The sequence below is a fragment of the Mus pahari genome, chromosome 1 (assembly GCF_900095145.1).
Source record: "Mus pahari chromosome 1, PAHARI_EIJ_v1.1, whole genome shotgun sequence".
NCBI lineage: Eukaryota > Metazoa > Chordata > Mammalia > Rodentia > Muridae > Mus > Mus pahari.
The window spans coordinates 133,739,175-133,761,817 of NC_034590.1; the positions used below are offsets into that span (position 1 = coordinate 133,739,175).

At 38.6% G+C, this 22,643-nt stretch overlaps 1 long non-coding RNA gene across 1 annotated transcript in view; it reads left to right on the forward strand.

Annotated features, from left to right (window-relative positions):
• The first annotated feature begins 17,720 nt into the window (after positions 1-17,720).
• Positions 17,721-22,643, forward strand: part of LOC110316400 — a 30,189-nt gene continuing 25,266 nt past the window's right edge. Inside the window, exon 1 of the long non-coding RNA XR_002380267.1 lies at positions 17,721-17,953. This is a non-coding gene — a long non-coding RNA (uncharacterized LOC110316400). The remainder of the gene's footprint in view (positions 17,954-22,643) is intronic.

The following is a 22,643-nucleotide window of genomic DNA, read 5'->3' on the forward strand; positions in this document are numbered from 1 at the left end:
GCTTTTTTTGGGTTGGGAGACTATTAATGACTGTTTCTATTTCTTTAGGGGATATGGGACTGTTTAGATTTTTAATCTGGTCCTGATTTAACTTTGGTACCTGGTATCTGTTTAGATAATTGTCCATTTCATCCAGGTTTTCCAGTTGTGTTGAGTATAGGTTTTTGTAACAGTGTCTGATGATTTTTTTGGATTTCCTCAGATTCTGTTGTTATATCTCCCTTTTCATTTCTGATTTTTTAAATTAGGATACTGTAGTTGTGCCCTCTAGTTAGTCTGGCTAAGGGTTTATCTATCTTGTTGATTTTCTAAAAGAACCAGCTCCTGGTTTGGTTGATCCTTTGAATAGTTCTTTAGTTTTCACCTGATTCCTGGGGTCTGATACTTCATGGAGGCAAGCTCTTCCCTTGCAGGAAAGGTACACAGTAGGCTGTGGAACAGCCCTACCTCCTGTGACCTGATGTTGCTCCGTAGTACCCTGTCCCAGCTGCTCTGCCACTTCTGTCGCCTATGTGCTCATGAGTGGTCCCACCTTAGAGAGTCATTGGAGAAAAAAATCAGATGAATGTTTCCGTAGAGCTGCTGGGTGTTTTTTTTTTTTTTTTTTTTCCTGTACTATTGCTATATTTTATATTTTTTGTGCTTTTGCAATGGTACCGGGGTATATGGAGTTTGTTTGTTAATTTTGTCTGTCCATCTATGCTGACTGGGAGTTTGGCTCTGTTTTTCTATTAGCAAAACTTGGCTGATTTCAGATCACATGCAAGGAGCTTACAGATCATTCCTTCAGAACTTCCTTAGCTAGGTTTTCTATTGTTGTGATGAAAGACCATAAACAAAAGCAATTTGGGGATGAAAGGATTTATTTGGTTTATTCCATATCACCGTTAATCATCAAAGGAAGACAGGAGATGAAATCAAACATGGCAGGGACCTGGAGGCAGAAGCTTTTGCAGAGGCTATAGAGAGGTGCTGCTTACTAACTTGCTCATCCTGGCTTGCTCAGCTTACTTTCTTATAGAATTCAGGACCATCTACACAGGGATGGCACTACCCACAATGGGCTGGACCACCCCCAATCAATTACTAATTAAGAAAATGTCCTAAGGCTTGCCCATAGCCTGATCTTATGGAAGCATTTTCTTAATTGATGATCCCTCTTCTCTTATGATTTTAGCTTATGTTAAATTGATGTAAAACTATCACAGCACAGATGCTAAAGTGATGATTTTTTTATTTAGTGGCTGAGATGATTCCAATTTTTATGGTTACTGGAGTGTCACTGGGGTCTTACAGTCAGTCTGTGAGATTGTCCTGTGAGGTACTGGGACAGGGGTGGTGTAGACTCAAGAATGTGTGGTACAGTATGTGGGCAAGATACTGGGGTTAGGTATGGGAAGAGGGCAGTGCCAATGGGACTTAGCACAGAGATGTACTGTTGGCTGCTGTGGTTGGGCTTAGGGAAAAGCAATGTAGGGTCAGAGTGGAGGGTCTTAGGGTCTTATCTAGAATGTTCACATGTGCGGTTACTTGTCGGGCCTCTTCCATCCCCTTTCTCTGTGTTCATGGCATAGGGTGAGAGGCCTTAGGGGATTCACTAAGAAATCTCACAAGTACAGAGTTCCTGGGCTTGAGTCAGGGAAAGGGTGCTGTCTGCTAAGAAACTGAGCATCAAGAAAGACCATGAATGTGACTCCTCAGTTAGTTAGAGCAGGGCAAGGGACTGGAGTAGTTAAGTTTTTAGATTAAGATCTTAGCTTCACTTTGAATTGACTTCTGTCTAAGATGCAAACTGCAGATCTGGGTTTCTCTTCTGTAGGTGGATATGCAGCCTTGCCACTACTATACGTTAAATTGACTGTCTTTCCCCTAATGTATGTTTTTGGTGAATTGCCAATTCTGATGAATTGGCAGCTGTAGCTATGTGGGTTTACTTATGGGTTCTCTGTTCTGTTCCATTGCTCTACTTGTCTTTTTATTCCAGGGCCATGATGTCTTTGTTATTACAGTTCTATTGTATAGTTTGAAGCCTGGCATTGTGATACCACCAGCAATGTTGTTTCTTTTAAGGATTATTTGGTATTTGTGACTTTTCTGCTTCCATTTGAGTTTATAGATGGATTTGTATAATTCTTCAAACAGTGTCACTGGACCTTTGTTCGAGATTTGTATTAAATACAGTAGTACTTCTGACAATCCAGGAGCACAGGTGTTCCTTTCTGTATCTGGCATGTCTGGTTTCTTTCATATATGGGTCCTAGTTCATAATGCTTATATGTCTGTATGTTGGTATGGCCGCAGGCATAGGCTTGAAACTAGAAAAGAGAACACAAGAGGGAGTGTGCATTAAGGAAGTATGGAGTAAAATACGTCACATGGGACTTTGATGTGGAAAGAGAGGTACAAGGAAGTGGGTATACAGGGGGATGAAGGAGAGGAGGGGAGGGGGAATTGGCAAAAACAGACTTCTCTGGAAAACCTCACAGGAAAACCTTTTCTAGTTAAAAATTTAAAACTCAAGCTGGGCATTGTGACATATGCCTTTAATCTCAGCATTCTGGAGTCAGAAGCAGAGGCCAATAAGTCTACGTAGTGAATTCCAGGACAGCCATGGCTACACAAATTCTGTCTTGAAAAAAAAAATTAAGTTTAAAAATAAATAAAATAACCTATGAAAGAGACCTACATAGATCATTTCATTCTGAGTGTCACTTAAGACTATTGTCTATCTTCATGACTATTACCACCATGTATCTTATAGAGTTAAGGCATTACTCGGTTGATGCTACTCAAGATCTCATGGTTGCTACTGAAGTGAGAAAATATTTTGACAACTGTTCCTTCCATCTGCATTTCTGGCCCACAAGAGACAGACACTAGGGTCCTGCAAGACAACCCTGATACTTTGTTCATCAGTAAGCGGACACTAGGAAGTCCTGCCTACTCCATCATTAGGTTCCCTCATGCACATTTTGTCAAGGGACTTTTACCACCAGCTTCAGTTCAGCCCAATTAAGAGTGAGTTTTGTTAATTAGTTGAACAGTCAGAGCCACAGCTAATGATTCAGACAGCACAGTGAGTCCAAAATCTGTTAAGTGCACTCATATAAAAATGCCAGGCCCATAAATCACTTCTCCCCTCAAAGCTGTTTATCTCATCTGACTCCACTTCCACACATACCCCTGAGGATATGTGGAATAAATTTATACAATCTTGCAGTTCCGTTGGCATGTCAACTCCTTCCTCCTGGCAGGGATCTTATTTTTGTTATAGGTTTGTAAGCAATAGGGAGATGATGGATAGAGAGTAAGAACTGGCGACTCTCAAAGCAATGGTACAAGGCTTTCAACTTAGACAGTTGACGTTTTTCTCAAAGAGGGAGGCAAAGATTGCTTTTGCTAATAAAGGGGGATCAGTGAAGTTTGAGAGAATCAGTTACTTTAAGTTTTCTGAATTCTACAAATTTACCTATTCTGTCTTGTTCATGAGGTGCAACTCTTTCCAAATCAGTAACCCCAACTCTCTCACAAAACTGTTATGTGAGGCTGAGACTTAACTTCCATTATACTTAGAAACCCCTATGACTAGACCCTGCAAAATCTGTGCAGGGATGCCTACGTAGCAGCTACAAGAAACAACACTTATGTAGAAAAAGTCATGGTTCTTTGTTTATGTGTTTGGCCAAGGATCTACGACTCCCCCAAGTTCCCTCTCTCCTTTTCTTCTTCCCCCTATCTCTTTCTGTTTTCCTCTCATCTTTTCCATTTTCCCTTGCTCCATTATGGTACAAAAGCACACATCCTGAAACACAATCACACACACACACACACACACACACACACACACACACACGTAGTGAGCAAATAGCTATAGGTAAGATAATATTTTCAATGCTTCATAGACCATCCTCTTTTGTGTTTTTGTGGTGAGAACATTTTACTGTATTCACCAGGGTTCTCTAGTATAAAATTACGCACACACACACACACACACACACACACACACACACTGCTCTCATACCAGAACTTGACATGATCATATACACACATAAACACACAAAAATCATAGACCACAGACCAATTTTTGTATACATACATACATAAATACATACATTTAAAAAAAACCATACACACACAGAGACATACATATATGGCTTTTATTAGATTAGTTTACATGGTATGATGTGGTTGCTTCACACCAGAGAGGCTAAGAGTCCAATAGTTGCTTAGTCCATTAGGTAGTGCCAATTTGGCACTGAAGACCCGGAGGATCCCTGGAGAGCTGCTTGTCTCCATTCTATATTGGGAGCCAGCCAGCCAAACCTGGTTCTAATATCAGTGCAGTGAAGGAATGCAGCAGTGACTGCAACAGAGTAGATGATCTTGTCAGTAGAGTGAAGGCAAGTAAGCAAAAAGTAATTTCCTTCTATGTTTTTAAAAAATTGCATCTAGTATATGTCCCATCACTTCAAATACTAAGATCAAGAAATTTCCTCATGGGAAGACCCAGCTGCTTGTATTTTTGTTGGTATAGATCCAGGCAAGTTGATAACCACCATGCAGTTAACTAAAGTCATTTTGCTGCACGTTGTTTCTCTGAAGTTTATTCATTGTGCATTACTGAAACTTTAGATATTTGACCATCCATCTTCCTCCACTCTCTAGCCCCTGGACACTATTGTTTCACTCTGAATCTCAAGGGAGAGAGTTTATGCCCTTGTCTCACTCTTGATTTCAGAAGAAATGTGTTTCTTCTGTTCTTGCTTCTTCAGGGCTCTATGATGAGGGGATATTAATTTTTCTCAACCCCCTTGTCTTCATCTAGAAAGTTGATAATATAATTTTAGTCCTTAAGTCCATTTATGTGATAAAATACAATTTTCTATTTTTATGAAGTCTGTTGTTAAATTTACAACCATTTTGTTGAGAACATTTACACCCATGTTAATCACAGAAACTGGTCTACAATTGTGTGTGTGTGTGTGTGTGTGTGTGTGTGTGTGTGTGTATGTTTGTGTGTATGTGTTCATGTCAAGTTCTGCTATGAGGGCAGTACTTGACTTAGAGACAGGTTCACAGTGTTCTTTTTCTTTCTATTTTATGGAACAATTTGAGAGGCATCAGCATTAGTTCACCTTTAAATGTCTGGTAGTTTTCAGCAGCGAATCTATCTGGTCTAGAGATTTTTGTCATTGGGAGATGTTTTGTTATTGCTTCCATATGATCACTTCCTATAGGTTTGTTAAGATTGTTTATAGCCTCTTGTTTTAATTTCCATTTTGGTAGGTCATATACATTTAGAACTTACCCATTTCTCCTATAATGTCCCATCTAATGGAACATGGACTTTCAAGGTAGCCTCCAGTGATACATTGATTTCCCTTGGTTGTTGTGATGTCCCCATTTCATCTATACTTTTACTCATTTGGATCTTCTCTCTTTCCTTTGGTTAGTTTGAGTAAAGATTTGTCAATTTTGTGTGTGAATATATTTCTGTATTTTAGGTTTATTTTTTAACATACATTTTAATATTTATTTCATATATATTTTTAGTTATTCTAGTCATTATTTATGTTGTCCTTTAAATTCTGTTTCATGAACATCTGCCCTGCTCTTCGTTATTATTTCCATCTAGTCATTTTATTTTTGGCTTCTTTGTGTGATTCTAAGACCCTAAGGTACTTTCTCAGTTATTTGAGGTTTTGCTTATGGTTTTTATACTGACACTTATAGCTGCAAACTTCTCTTTTAGAGTGACCTTATTTATATCCCAAATTGCCTGATAAGTTCCATTTTAATTTTCATTTGAATATATATACATACACATACATATTACTTCTCTCTTCAGTAATCTACTGAACATTCAAGAACATATTGTTCAATCTCCATGTTTGTTATTTTCTGTGTTTTTTTCTTGTTAGGAGTTTCAGTCTTATTTATCATGATAGGGTAAGATATTTAAATTATTTTAATTCATTTGTATTTTCTAAGACTTGATTTTATGATTTATTTGGAGACATTTCCTTGGGCTGCTGACTAGAATGCATATCCTGTACCTTTTGGGTGGAATATAGATGTCTGTTAAGTACATTTGTTCTAAAACAGTTAAATCAGTACTTTATTAGTTTCTTTGGTGCCACTACTCTCGCTCCCATGGTGTGTTCCAATAAAGTCTTACATATAACATACAGACTATGTTTTTTGGTGTGTGTTCTAATAAAGCTTTACTTATAACAAACAGACTATCACCAGATCAGAGAGTAAAGGAGAATAATTTTTGGACTTCTCTACAGTTGTTATCACCTCTTGTCAATTATTTAGCTGTGGTTAAACTCAGAAGCAACCTCCCACTGAGATCTTAATTACTATCCTATCATTTTGTGGGTTGAGTCTAGACTGTAACCTCCTGACAAATGAGGTCTGCAACTAAATTACTACTGTGAATGGGGCATTTTAAAGAGTTGGTAAAAAAAGAGCACACGTCTGTCTTAAGACGTCTTCCCCGGAGTTTCCATTACTAGCATAGAATATGTTTCCCTGCTCTGTGACTTCTAACAGAGAGTCTATGCTAGGTTGGATTTGAGACACAAGCTGTGGCAATGGACCTCACACACACATGATTACCATCATGCCATATGCACTGTGGTATGGCTAAAGAGTGAGTAGATGTGTGGGGTGTGTGTAAAACAAGCTTACAACAAAGATCTATGGCCTTAAAACATAATCATCCCCAGCTAATGACATTCTCATCTAAGTAGATCAGGCTCACAACAGAGGTAGATGGCTTCTTCTTACAATAGACCAAGCTTCAGGCTTCATGTTTCCAGCTTTATAGAGCCCTGCATGGCATTGGCGCACATCGTTGTAGTTCTTGTACTATATGTTCATCTGCCCTGTTGTGTTTGGAGAACACTTTTTGGATGTACACATTTGCCTCTGGCTCTTGCAATCTTTCTATCTGCCCTCCACCCCCCACCCCCCCCAATAATCTCAAAAACAACTCTATGAAGCTGGATTTCGTACAGAGGAAATGTTCTGCTGCCTAACTTTGTAGCTGTTTTAGTTTGTGTGAGTAGACAGCATGTTTGTACAATGATATAATCAAGCAATGATGCATGCCACAGAATGAATCCTCAGTGCAAAGTATACATGACCATCTGTAGGATCAACCACTTGCTTGTTTCATTCTCTTCCTTTTTCTCTATTTTTTACAATTAATTTATTTACTTTACAACCAAGTCCCCTGCTCCAAGTCCTTGCCCCAACCTCCACTGCACACCCCAATCCTCTCCTCCCTCTCTCTTCAGAAAAGGGGAGGCCTTCCAAGGATTTCAACCAGCCTTGGCATATCAAGTTGCAGTAAGACTAGGTGCATCTTCTTCTACTGAGGCTAGACTAGGCAGCTCAGTAGGGGGAAGGGTTCCAGAGGTAGGAATAGAGGCAGAGACAGCCCCTGCTCCTGCTGTTGGAAGTCCCACATGATGATCGATCTGCACAACTGTTACATATGTGCAGAGGGCCTAGGTCAATCCCATGCATGCTCCTACCAAGCAGATCACAAATACTTCATTACATCTATATCTTTATTATTATTATTATTATTTTGAGACAGGGTTTCTCTGTGTAGCCCTGGCTGTCCTGGAACTTACTCTGTAGACCAGGCTGGCCTCAAACTCAGAAATCCACCTGCCTCTGCCTTCTGAGTGATGGGATTAAAGGCGTGCACTGCCACACCCGGCCTTTTTATTAATTCTTTTAGGAGTTTACACAGTGTATTTTGATCATATTTGTCACCATTCGTTAAACCATCCTTGTACCTCTGGGATGGAGCAAACTTGATCATGAATTTATTTACAGTATTGAGAACTTTCATATCTTTGTTCATTGGAGATATTGTATGTATATATGTATATATACATAAATAAACATATATACTAGAAATTGCCTATAGATGACAAATATATTGAATTGTTGTCTAAATAAGGACTCAGTTAATTATTACATTTCCATTTTCTAAAAGAGTTCATGTTTTGGCAAGAATTTCTGGTAAAAATTTCTGTATACCCCAGGATTGTTAGTCGTAGACCAGAGACTCTGTTCTAGGAATTGATTAGTTCCAGAGCACTGAAGAGTAAAGCGTACTTTAAGAGTATCAGAGAGCTAAATTTAAATAATATTGTCCAATCAGGAACACCATAGTGTCCAGAGACTCTAAATAGGTGTGGAACTATAGTGTAACCTGTCCTGCTGCCTCCCCCATTGGCAAACTACCTGTCCAGATCTTTTTGTATAATTTAGGACCGCAGACTGCTTACTCCATAGTTGATTGATTGTATGCTTGTCATGCATGAGACTTTAGACTTTAGACTCTCCATTGTTATAATTTAAAGAAAAGAGAGAGAGAGAGAGAGAGAGAGAGAGAGAGAGAGACAGACAGACAGACAGACAGACAGACAGACACACAGACAGAGAGAGAGAGAGAGAGAGAGAGAGAGAGACAGACAGACAGACAGACAGACAGACAGACACACAGACAGAGAGACAGACAGACAGACACACAGAGAGAAATGTACAGTATGTGTACATTTGGACTATAAATATATTTCACAGGTGTATGAGGTCCTGGGTTAAATGCTCAGAACCATTAAAAGTAAATAATTAGATTAACAAATAACTTTTATCTCCCATTACTTAGTTATGTACTGTATACCTCCAAACTATCCAATGAAAATCCTAGTTATTAGCTTCTTAGCACGGTATGACACACCCCAGAGAAACCATCAATCTGCAGTGTGTCCCACAGCTTCAGTGGGGTCTGTGAAGACATCAGTGAGATTTCCAGTCTGTTTTCTTTCTAGTCTAGCTTGTTTTGGGTATCTATTTATATTTAAACTGACACTCTATTTTGAGAATGCAATCTGCGGTTACTGAGTCTCCATTGAGAAACCATCCATTACCCAAGATCCATCCTGTGAGAAGCATGGCACAAGAAAGTCTCATCTTCTGTCTAATGAACAACCCATTATTGTACCTGGTTGTCTAATTTCCTAAGTATAGCCAGCCTTTCTTTGTAAGGATGCTTTTGGGAAGTTGCCCATGGAGGAAAAAATATCAAAACTCCAGCCCTTCTTTTCAAATGTTACTCAGGATTAGGATCTAGTATGTACATTTCTTAGCTCCAAGAGATCTGTCTGAAAAGAGTTAGGGCTTTGTTGTTGCTGTTACAGCAAGGAGTATGTACTTAGTAAGAAATGCTGTTCTCTAGGAATTGTTCATATTTTATAAAAAAAGGAATTTTGTCTTCAGATAACAGAGCACAGGAAGCCATTCCTTCTAAGTGCTATTTGTTCACATTCTTCTAAGGTTTGACTGTTTAAAAAAAATCTGTCATATTTTATAAAACACTATCCAATATATCTCTGAAATCTGTAGTGTCAGTAGGAGAGATGTAGCCCTTAACCAAGGGAGATATTATGCTTGTGTCTAAGAGACCTTTAGAGGGAAGGAAAAAGTCATCCTTAAAACTTATTCAGGAACAATGTACAGAAAGTGAAGAAAAATTGTGTGAGTTATTCTTTAATGAGAAACAGGCTACCAAAGAGAAATATTCGTACAAAATATTGCTAAGGGGTTAAGAATGGTCAGGCTTTGTAAGAAACAGCATGTATATTCTTTTTGAGCATTAAAGAATCATCTTAGAGAAAAGAGTTTTAGAACAATGGTTTTTGAAGTGATCAGACACTCCAAATTCTAGGTGTTTCACTAAATACTTGTGTGAAATGGGACAAGTTATCTTTTTGAAAATTGATTTTTATGCAAGTATAATAAGAAAAAACGATAATGTCTACAGAAATATTCTAAGACTTAAATGTTTAAATGTATAGAAATATTTTAGTACCTGGACATAACTAGCAGCTCTTATTATAAGTTGTATTATTTATAAGAATCTTGAACAATGTGCATGGGAATAGTGAACTGGAAAGTTTTAGGATGTACCTCTCCTTCCAGGCATAATATATCTTATCTCCTGGTTATGTTTGCTTATAAGTAAAAAACCATTCATGTTCATGTAGGTTTTGCATGGCAGATTCTGATGCCCATCCACACAGCACCAGTCTTGTTCTCCAAGAGAGAAAGACCTAATGTGCTGGGCTAATAGAGTTGCATTTTGCAGTTAGATGTTTTGACCAATGAGTAGAAGCAGATATCTCTCAATGGCCTTTGGAAGCTTTTCCTGTGGCAATATGTGTCCTTTTGCCTTGCCATGTTGTTGTTCTTTTTGAGTGGAAAGTTGAGACGGGGTAGCAGGACTACTTTGAAACACCAAGGAGACCAGGGGAATAGAAGCCACAAGCAAGACCTAGATCAGAGAGAAAGAAAGAGCTCTGCTGAGCAGAAGACACTGTATAATTGCTACCCTGGAACTTAGTAACATTTGTGCCTCTCTATGAGGCCCAGGCTTGGCTTCAAAGTATCCCTGCACTAGTCTCTGGGCATGTTTCTTTTAAGTAATTGGTAAACAAATTCTTTACAGCAGTTACTGGTTCATAGCAAAACTGAGCAGGAAGGATGAAATTCTACATTCCTCCTGTGTATACATATTATATTCTCTGTTGCCAACATTCTTCCCTAGAGAAAAATATTTGTTAAAAGCAAGAACCTATGTTGGCATTTCACTGGTTCCGGAATGTCATAGTTTACATTAGAATTCACTTGTAACATTGTGTTTTCCATGGGTTTTGACAAAGATTATTATTACAATATATAGAATGGTTTCACTGCCTTAACAGTCCTCTGCTCTCTCTTTGTATCTCTTCATCTCCCACTAGGCCATTGTCCTTCTTATATTCTCTTTATATGTTTTTGCCCTTTTTCTGGATGTCATACTGCTACATATACTATATTGCCTTTTGGGTTGTATTCTATTACTTAGTAAATTTTTATTATATATATCTTCATATCTTGACAGCTTATTTTTATAATTCAATACTATTTCATTATCTGGATATGGAACAATTTATTACTCTATTCACCAACAGAAATATATCATGATTGCCTCCCAGTTTTGGAAGTTATTAAAAAAATTGTTATAAGCCCGTGTACAGAACTTTCTGTGAATGCAAGTTTCAGTTCATTTGGCTAAATACCAAAGTGGGTATTTGTTTTACTATACGATAAGTGTGTGTTGTGTTTTTTTTAAGGAATTGTTCAAACTTCTTCTAAACATGGCTTCCCCTATCAACCACATATTTCTTTTCTGCTTCACACCTTCAATGTTATATTAATCAAATGCTGATATCTTGTTTGGGTGGCAGTTTTATGACCTATAGCATTAAACATCTTTTTTCATGTTCGCTTGCCACCTGTGTATTTTTTTGATGAGTTCATGTTTAGGCTGTTTCTTCCTCTGATTTTTTGTGTTTGGACTTGTGCATCTGGGTTAGATCTTGTTTGGATTCTTTTTTTTTTTTTTTTTAATCACTTTTCTTTTAGAAGTGTATGTAGTTTTCAAGGGAGACTAAGTTATAGTTACATTAAGGTGTCATTTATTTTCCCTAGCATAATCTTTGGGGCACCAGGCTCAGGTTCTAGTGCTTCTTTGGGAGTAGAATAGTGTTTGCAAAAACAATCACTATCCTAGCTATAATAAAATCATAGGCTATCACTGAGCATACAGTAATAATCAAGTAGAAAACAATTAGCCATCAAATGGAAATCACTTTAGGAAGTAAGGGCTCACTGACAGTATTGTGTGCATTTAAGTATTAGTGACTGTGGGAATAAGTGGGACAGGAAACAGTAGAATAAGACTTGTCATGAACAAAGGATGATAGAGAAAAAGCAGAAGAGTGAAAAGTAGTAGGATGGAAGTGTAGTCAGAAGGTAGGAGAATAAGGCAGTTTGGGCAAAAGATTGAATGAAAAGAGAGATAAAAATATATAATTTGCTCATTTAAGACAGTCCCAACCTATTAAAAGGAAAATGAATAGGGAAAGAAAAGAACAAATAAAGGAGGACCATATAGAATTAGATGATAGATGATAGATAGATAGATAGATAGATAGAAAGAAAGAAATAGAGAGACAGATGGGCAGATGAATAGATAGATTGATCATAGAGGAGGTTAGAGCTTGCCTAGTAAATTGACATTGAGAATTAAATCAGAGAGGAATAAAAGTGTAGTGGATGGGAACATAGAGACTTAGTGGAACTGTTTGGGGAGGATTAGAAGGTATGGCCTTGTTGAAGGTTGTATGTCTCTGGAGGTGGGCTTTGAAGTTTCAAAAGCCCATGTCATTTAAAGTTGGCTCTCTCTGCTTTCTGCTTGTGGATCTATATTTAAGCTCTCAGCTACTACTTCAGCTTCACGCCTACCTGGTGCCACACTCCCCAATATATTGAACTGGCCATTGTTTTCCTTAAATATATAGGAGAACCCTACACCCTCAGAGCACTCATTTGAGTTTATTGCTTTCTGTTTGGGAAAGTTATTAACTATTAAATTGGCATCTTGAATAGACATACATTTATTCAAATAGTCTATTTCTTCATGTGTAAGATTTGGAAGGTTCTGTCTGTCAATGAATTGGTCCATTACAATGAGGCCAAGTTGATCAATAATGTCAGTAAACTTTCCTGTAATATCACTGACATTTAAATTCTTATTCCATCAAGTACTGACAAAAGAGAGAGGGCACTCCAATTGTGATTTTTACTAGGTTTTTTATTCCTATCAATTTTGTGAGTTTTGTTGTTCTTTTGAGTGAATGTTAGAAGTTTTTTAGATTGACTCAGTAATTGGATTTCTCCTCCATTCATGTCTTAAAATGTACTTTGTATAATATTAATGTAGCCATGTGAGTTTTTATTGGTTAATACTTGTATGGTATATATTTTCACATAATTCACTTTTATTTATTCTATTTTAATTTGATATTTAATGAGGGGGTGTGTAGTCTCTTTACATTTTCTACAGTTACTGATGTGTCATAGTGTCATAGTTAGCTTTCAGTTGTCAACACACCTGGGGAAAAAGAAACTCAAATGGGGAACTGGTCTGACCCGTGGGCATGTTTGTAGAAGCATTTTTTTTAAATTAATAATTGATGAAAGAGAGTTCAGTCCACTGTGGGCAGTGCCATTCCTAGGCTGATGGTCCTGGGTTGTATAAGGAAAGAAGCTGAGCAAGCCAACAAGAAGCATTCCTCCATGGACTCAGCTTCAGTTCCTGTCTTCAGGTTCATGCCTTGGCTTCCTGTGTTGATGAATGATAACTTGTAAACCACATTAACCAGTTCCTACCTACATTTGTTTTGGTCATTGTTTAATCACAGCAACAAAAAACAAACTAGGATAGTTGGTTTTATTTTACAATTTTATGAGATTGCAAACTTGTCATTGTATTTTTCTTTTTAAAAACTTTTTCATTTTGATTGATGAACTGTTGATTATTCCATTCATCTCTGTATTTCTTAATAATACATTTCTCCAATCTTCTTTTACTTGTTATTTAGACATAGCAGAATGTGTTGCAATCTTTTAGAGTATAATATAAATTATTATTTTAGTATATTCAAGAGCGTGTGAGCGACTTTGAAGAGCTGTCACCCCCTGACTGTTTTATTGAGTTTGTCTGTTCCAGATCCTGAAGACAGACTGTAGTTTTCTAGAAATCTTACAAAAGTGGATAGTTTGAAATTGTCCTTGGTGGACATGTTTTTTTTCTACAGAGATGGAAAATAATCAAATCAGGATATTTTAAAAGTTTTTTTTCTGACAAATTCAGTATTTGCTAGTATATTACTGCCAGTGTTTCCATATATGCTCCTGTTTCCACATATATTATTTCTTTCTTTATCTCTCTATGTGGTAGATACATGTGTGTACTGTGTACCTTTTAGTGTGGTGTGTGTGTGTGTGTGTGTGTGTGTGTGTACAGGTACACTCCTTCACGCATGTATGTACAGAGGCTAAGGAGGAAATACTGAGTGTTTTCCCTCATTGCTCTCAGCCCTCTTGCCTTAAAATGGTTTCTGATGGGGTTGGAAGCTCTTAAGTTTGGCTAGGTTTGCCAGCCAATGAGACACAGGGATCCACCTGTTTCTGTTCCTCAGTACGAGGAGGCATGAGCAGTCATTCCTGAGCTTCTTACATGGTATTGGGGATTGAACCCATGTCTTCTGCTTGCACAGCAAGAGTTTTTGCTCACAGAAGCATCTTCCAAGGATTGTGCTTCCTTATATTAAAACTATATTTATATATGTGCATATGTATAGCTAATATAAAATCATATACATGGTATTCACAATTTTTTAAAAATACTACCTTGTTTTTATATATGAATAGAATTCTAGATCTCTGAAAAGACTTTGTAACTGTATTTAAATATTTTATTTTTAATTGTGCATGTGTTCATCTCTGAGTGGATGTATGTATGTGAGTGCATATACCCACTGAGGTCAGAAGGGGATTGTGGAGCCCCTGGGCTCCAGTTACAGGTTGTTGTGTCCAGTCTGATGTGGGTCCTGGGAATTAAATTTGGGTTGTCTGCAAGAGCAGTATGTGCTTTTAATGTCCGAGCCATCTCTATAACCCTGTAAGTACATTTTTTAATCATCATGCATTGGGGCTAGGAAGATGGCTCAGCTTATAAATTGCCTGTTGTACAAGTAGGAAGACCTAAGTTCAGAACCCCAGCACCTACATAAAAACAGCTTGGCATGGCTACATGCATCTGTAGCACTGGGGTAGTAGAGAAAAGGTGGATCCATAGAACTGACCAGCCAGCCAGCCAGCCAGACAGACAGCCAGACAGCCAGCCTAGGCAATCAGGGAATGCTAGGTTCAGTGAGAGATTCCTGGTCTCTACATGCATGGACATATTTGTGTGCATATTTATATGTACACATGAATACTCACATATTACACTATATTACACATGCACACACACACACTAGCACACAAGCACATTTTTTTATAGCACAAAGGAGTGGAATAATAATAAGTATGATTTTACCTATGAAATTAAAATAAATTATGGGCCCAACATTGCCTGATTTTGATTTTCATTCATGTTAGCACGTCAAGTAAACATTTGAATTTTAAATTTTAGCTATTTTCCTAGACATTCTGTCTAGTGCTTCTTGGTTAATTCTTAAGGCATCCTGTCTAGTATTTGTTGGATAAATGACAGAATTAATAAACAGAAGTCGTATGCTGTTTTAAATGTTATCATTGGTACAACTGCTGTTGTGAGTGTAATAAAACAAAGAAGGGAATTCCTTTTACTATGTGTTTGAAGCCTAGTGTGCATTCAATAGTTACTTGTGAAATTAGTGATTGAGAGAAATCAGCTGTAACCAATTACCTAGGCCACCATCATTGTCTTCTCTACAGCTGGGAATATTATGTTAGTTCTATTCATTAGATGAGCTCCCACCTTATCTGGAAAGCTTTCTCTGGTTGTTCACGTTCAGGCTAGCTGCTCATTTGTGCTTAAGAACCATCCTGGGCTTCCTTAGCATTTTACATAGAGCACTGCCATTGCTGACCACTCCCATCACCTTCTGCACTCTCTGAAAACAAGAATTAGGCTACTGCTGTTGCACGATGGATTCTAAGCATATTTAACGCAAACCCATGGACTGCACATTTTCAATCTGTCTGTTTTTATTTTGCCATGGAGGCACGGTACCACTTGGCCACCTGGTTCTCTCTTAATGCTACTTTATTTGAAGTCGCCACTCTCCCTTAAGCCATATGCTCAGAAGAAAGAAAAACTGCTTTTATTATTAAGTTGGCTGAGACATAGGAAGTTAAGCCTGGCTTACAGTTACATAACAAAACTTCAGGTATTTTCCACTTTCGCTCCTCTCCTGCAGCCTAGGTGACTAAGCCCTGTTAGCATTTCCAAAAAGGAATCAGTGAAGCCGTGTATGTAGACTGGAGGGCTTCCAGGCATTGCAGGTGACATTACTGGGTGGTGATATTTAGCAAAACTGGAATGGGACCGAGTCAAGTATGACTTCAGAATTAAAGTCGAGAGTCTCCATTCCATTCGCAGTTTCATGGCTGACTAGCTTTGTTCTTTTTGCTCAGTGACACAATGGTATGGCAACTCCTGTGCCCTGGACAGTTAGACTTTGATCCCTGTCTTACAAATTCAGATCCTAAATGACTCAGTCCAAGCAATGTTCTTCCACAAGCCTTGGGCTCCACTGCATAACTGACTCAACCAGAATAAAATTCTTTCTTTCCTCTGTCAGCACATATTGTGAAAGTTTAGAATTATGTATTTGGCTCTACACAAAGTTTGCAGAACTCCCTGGACAAGGCCATCGGCTCAGAACCAACTGGCAACTTTATTTGGTTAGAAAAGCCTGTTACACTTATAAGGGTTTTAGTTCTTAGAAAATCATACTCTAGGAAAAACCCCAACTCTCAAAGTTGGCTCGGAGGAGGTTGATCATGTCATTTGTCCTAAATTTAAATAAGTTGGAAACGAAGAAGATACAAGTCATTAAAAAAAAATGATTTGTTTTCCATTGCCTGACTGCTTTTGGCAACATATTAGTGTGCTAAATAACACGTAGTGAGTTTTCAAGTCCAAATGATGAGATTTTTTTTTTTTTCTTTACTTTACTTGCTAATTATAGTCTGCCTTTTTTGGATCTTCTCTTTGGCTGTGTTACTAAGCAAATCTGACACAGAATTTCCTCAAGGGAGATTCTTCTTTGGGCTCAATCATGACACACTTTCCCTTTATTTATCAGGTCACTTTTAGTCATCGAAACAAGCAGATGGTCTCTAGTCTAGTTCTGAGCACTAATTCTATTTCTTTTGACAAAAAAAACCCCAAACCCTAAAAACCCAGCCAGGCCATTGAAGAGTGTTGGAGCCTGGGTGGTTTGTAGGGTTGCACTAAATCAAGTTGGAAGATTGTTGGCAAATTAGTTTTATTTCATTGCCTTTTATCTCTCCTACATCTTTATGTTTGCTCTCCCAGGACTATTACTCTCCACTCATGTACCCAATTATGTGTGTGCATTTTCTTTTGTGTGTATGCATTTTTTTATGTATTATGTAGAATCTTAAAAATTATTTAAACAATATTGTGTTTACTTGTTTTGGCAAGGTATCTTTATATACAGAGAGAAAAAGATTAGGGTTTTAAAACTTCTTAGAGGGGCAGGGAAAAACGTTCCTTTATTGGGGGCTCACAGAGCCCCCACTGAACCACTAATCAAAGAGCATGTAGCGACTAGACCTAGCTCCCCTCCATTTATAGCAGATGTGCAACTTGGTCTTCATGTGGGTCCCCTAACAATTCGAGCTGGGGATGTCTCTGATTCTGTTGCCTGCCATTGAATCCCCTTCCCCTTCCTGGACTGCCTGGTTGGGCCTTAGTGGGAGAGGAAGAGCTTAGTCCTCCTTAAACTAGATGTCTCAGGGTGGGGTGGTACCCAAGGAGGAGGTAAGAGGGGAGGCATTTGTAAGGGTGGAATGGGAGGAGAGGAGGGAGGGGAGCTATGATTAGGATGTAATGTGAATAAAAAAAGTAATGAGAAGAAAAATAGTTCCTTTATTTTCAGCACTCTTTGTCAGTGTAGCCTCCAGGGTCATCTTGGAATCATCAGCTTGAGAAGGGAGGGAGAATCAAATATACTGTGTCTACCTCCTCCTCTCTGTCAGGAAGTCTCCAGCTGGGGTCCCTTGGAAGTAGTGCCCTTCCTCCATGCTGACTCAACAGCTTCTGGCCGCCTTGCCTGGCTCTACAGTGGAGCCACCGCATGACACAGAATTTATATAATTGGGATTGAAAATATATCCACTTAATTCTTCCTCCTTGGGAAGCAAAACCTATCCTATACATTCCCCAAATGTGAGCTAATGTCGATCCCTGAGTGACTGTGAGCCTTGAATGGAGATTGTCACTGACCCCCGCCGACTGACTGTGTGTCTTGAGCCTCCTTTGCCCCTCTAAGCCGCATGAGGCTACTTGAGACTTTCTGCTTCTAGTGGGTACCATGGCCAACTGTGATCAGGATCTACAGCCTTGTTTTATAACCATCTCTCATGTTCCCCATCCCTTTTTACTGGCTTTCATTTGCTAGATTTGAGAATAAAGGAGTCTATTAGTAAAGGTCCTTTATCATAGTTTCCAATTTTGAGGATTTCTTTCTGGAAAAAGTTGATAATTCTGTACTTTGGATGGTTTCCTCTCTCTCTCTCTCCCCCCCTCTCTCCTTTTTTCATTTCCTGTCTCTTCAGTTTTCTTTTCTTCCTCCTCCTCCTCCTCCTCCTCCTCTCTCTCTTCCTCCTCTAGGTAATCTTGAAGCACCTATTACTTTTCACAGCTCAGTAAGTATTAATGAGGTTTAGAATAAATTTTAGATAAAACAAAACCTAATCCTTAAGCCTCACTGATATCTGATATCTGTATCTGACCAGAGCTGACCCAGGGTCCTCTGGAAGTGTGTGTCGGGCCCTCATCATTGAGGTGATGTTAGGACTAACCACCTGCCTCTGTTATTCATCCATATTTGAATGCTTTGAATTCTCACAATAACCTCATGATTTTAAGTTTATATTCTGATCTCATGGTTATGAAATCTTTTGCTATTGAGATAATTTATCTTAAAGTATTAATGAATTCCAGAAGCCTTTCTTGACTCCATTTGTGAGAAGGAAGGAGGGTGCGCACAAACGTACCCAGTGTTGAGAGAATGACAATGTGAGGGGAAGAGAGTGGGAACAGCCAGGACTCAGGTTCTGTCAAGTGGAGGTCTCAGATCACCACCAGGCGATTGGTTTAATCACCTGGCAGTTTCCAGAGGGAGTACAGAGGAGAGGGGAAGGGGCAATTTGCCATGGACTAGCCTCAGCCAGCCCCCCTCAACCTGTGGGAGAATCGGGGTCCCGGTACAGGTGGGCAGGGAGTTGGTGAAAAAAGGGACAAACAGACACGGACACAGAGAGAGTGCTGTATCTGAATGTAATTTCTCAAAGCGAGCATCAGACTTAGATCACAGAAGGAGACAAGGAAGTTAAGTGATGCATTAAGGTCATCCAAGGTACACTGAAGTTATCTGATGCAAAATGACTTTTACAACAAAACAGAGGAATGCATATATAAAAGATAACAGGAACAAACTGGGATAAAAATCAGTGTTAACAACTGGGATCAAAAGCAGCCCCACCTAATGTCAGCTTAATATTAGAAGCTAGTGGCAAGGGCTTCTTGCCCTTGGCATAGTTCCAATTCTAGTCTATTGTATAGCCCACCTTTCCCCTAGGCCATTGTAAATTCCTGTGTATGGGAGTGACTCAGCTGTTCTAAGTATTTACTCTAGTTCCTTCTTAGACCACAACCTTCCTTCTTCCTAGGTCATTGTAAATTCCTATGTATGGGAGTGACTCAGCTGTTGTTCTAAGTATACTATGTAGACTAGCCCTGAGATTACTAGCTCTATTCTAGTAGAACATAATGCCTGATTTCTATCACTGTCTATCAACGCTGGAGGCATTTTCATCTGAATGAGTAACATTCTTACAAAGATCAAAGCCCAAGGTTGGCTCAACAAGTTTTCTAGGGTATTGGGTCACCGGTGGAGGCTAATCTAACTTAGCTATATGTCAAAATCAATCCTTAGAGGCACTTATAATAAAACAATATTGAAGGAAAGCACACAGATCTGTTCACCTACTAAAGCAAGGACACATTTGGAGCATTCATTTCACAGGATGCCACAGTTCCAGGAGACTAAATTTCCATGAACTTTTTGCCTCAGGACTGCGTCCAAGCTTTTGGGCCTATCATGTGAGTCACTACTGGATTGGGTGTGGCAGTAATTCTCCCACTTTATTGGTGAGATCTGGTCAGGAGTTTGAGGACTGGACTAGCATCACACACTGGGAATGTGTAGCAGACGTATCATGGCAAGGAGCAGGGAGACACTACCCAGGTGGCCAGTCACGGTCAGGGAAGCCTCTGTTAGTGCATAGTGGAGAAGGTGCTCCAGGATCCTGAATGCAGCCTCCTTTCCACCCCAGGGCCATCTGACAGACAATGGCAGGTGCATAGTGATTAATAAAGCCAGGAGGCTCATGGGTCTTCCCAGGAGGAGTAATTCTTCCTGTTCTGTGCCTTGACAGCAAGCGTGAAAATGGGGTGAGAAGGCTATTCTGTGGTCCCTGAGTTGTTGTGTGATATCAGGGGTATTACTATTTATTATCATTAATCATCATCATCATCGTCGTCATCATCACTCCCTACAAGGCTGCTTGAGCTTTTCTCATTAAAACCACAAGAAAAGGGGAAGTAAACCATTTCAGTTTTGAAAAAAGAGAACCCAGAAATTATTTTGTTTTTGTCTGATTATGGAAAAGTTGTAAGCAGACTATAAAAGACAACCCACAAGTAAAGGAAACACATGTTTTGAGTTTTAATGTGCCACCTCCAGTAGCCATCAAAGAAGCTTGCTCCAAAGTTCACTTCCCGGAAGTGCACAAGGCTGGCCTACTGGGTGTGCACTCAGAGATGCCAGGTCTGGTCCATCTCTTTAATCAGTGCCAGTCTGCTGTTTATTTGCATTTCTTTGATTACTAGTGAGACTGAATATCTGTTCGCGTATTTACCGGCCCTCGGTATTTCAATTGTTGACTCCTCTCCTTTAGTTATTTTTCTTCCTCTCTGCATTGCAGTTCTTTACCTTGTTGTTAGTGACTATGTTACAAATCCTTTCCTTTCAGGTGCTGTTTATCCTTTACTTTGATTGCAATATTTTTGTTATTTTTTTTTTAAAAGCAAAACTTCACATTTGGAGTATGTCTTAGTCAGGGTTTCTATTCCTGCACAAACATCATGACCGAGAAGCAAGTTGAGGAGGAAAGGGTTTATTCGGCTTACATTTCCATACTGCTGTTGATCACCAAAGGATGCAGGACTGGAACTCAAGCAGGTCAGAAAGCAAGAGCTGATGCAGAGGCCATGGAGGGATGTTCTTTACTGGCTTGCCTCCACTGGCTTGCTCAGCCTGCTCTCTTATAGAACCCAAGACTACCAGCCCAGNGATGNNNCCACCCANAAGGGNNCNTNCCNNCTTGATCACTAATTGAGAAAATACCTTACAGCTGGATCTCATGGAGGCGTTTCCTCAACTAAGGCTCCTTTCTCTGTGGTAACTCCAGCTGTGTCAAGTTGACACAAAATTAGCCAGTACAGAGTGAGAGAAATAGCTCAGAGGTTAAGAATGCATACTGTTCCTGCAGAGGACCTGAGTTCAATTCTCAGCATCACCTGGGTCAGTTCAGAACCATTTATAGGAGGCCAAGCAATCCAGTTCCTGGCATCTGAGGACACCTGCACTCATACAAATAATTAAAAATATAACACATCTTTTAAAAACTTTATATTTTATGTATTTAAGTTCATCAATCCATTTACTTTGCTTTTGCATGATGCATGGAAAAACCTCTTTTTAAAATGTTATAAAATTATTCCCCCATATTTTGTTTGAAGATAGCATTTATTAAATAACTACATATGTCAGGAACTGTATTTATCTTCACATATATTTTTTCATTTAAATTTAACAACAATCTGATGCGGTGGGTTTTTGACTATCCCTGTTTTATAAGAGACAGTTATAGGGCAGACAACAAGTTTGTTAATGGTTCAGTGAGCTGCCTGAATAGTACTGCAAGACCTATGACTTGTAGTCAGGTCTCTAACTCTGTAGAATACAAAGTCTTCACATGGTTCATAGTTTAGAGGGGATCCTGTTGCAATATTTAGTTAGAATAAATTCATAAATTAGAATCGATTACAAATACTTTTCCCATAAAAGTACCCAATCCTAGAGAATTTCTTCAATTGCTTTATGTAAGCTGAGAATAAAAGCATGGAGAATATGACCAAGAATATCAATAATCATTCTTGGAGCAGAATTTATTAATTTCCATAATTCATGTAGATGGGATATTTTGGTTATGCAAATTTCCTAGAAAAAAATTCAGAGTGACATTATCCTGAGCCGAGGGATGGAGATTATTAGGTTCTTTTTGGTCCTTTTCTAATACTCTAAAAAAAGATGAATTCATGTTATGATTCCTGTGATGATAGCCATTTACTAGGGACAATATTTTATTTCTACCATCTTTGCATATTTCATCTGTTGGTATAATTTTATGGTCAAGTTAGGTTTCATATCTGAGGAAATGAGATGTTTTAAAATTATATAGGAAAGAAAATAGTATTCTTTAGAAAACTTCATCTCAAAGAACAAATCATACTTTAAAAAATATTTAGGTAGTTAAGGATGATTTCTAACACTGTTAGGCCAATAAAAATATACTGGATAATAAAGGCAAAAGGAGATTGTTCAAACAAGTATAATATGAAATATTGAAGAAATGATTTAATCTCATTTTCTGATGACACTTAACTTTCTTCTGAAAACCCAAGAGAGGTTTGTTTTTTTGTTTGTTTGTTTGGGGGAAAATATAGAGTTTAAAAAGAGAACTTAAAGCACTTAGTTTGATGATATAAAAACAATATTTCAGTATTTGTGAAAAAGTCCACAGGCCAATGACCTCTCACATAGAGGGTCCAATAAAGGAATCAAAGGGCATTCTGGATAGCA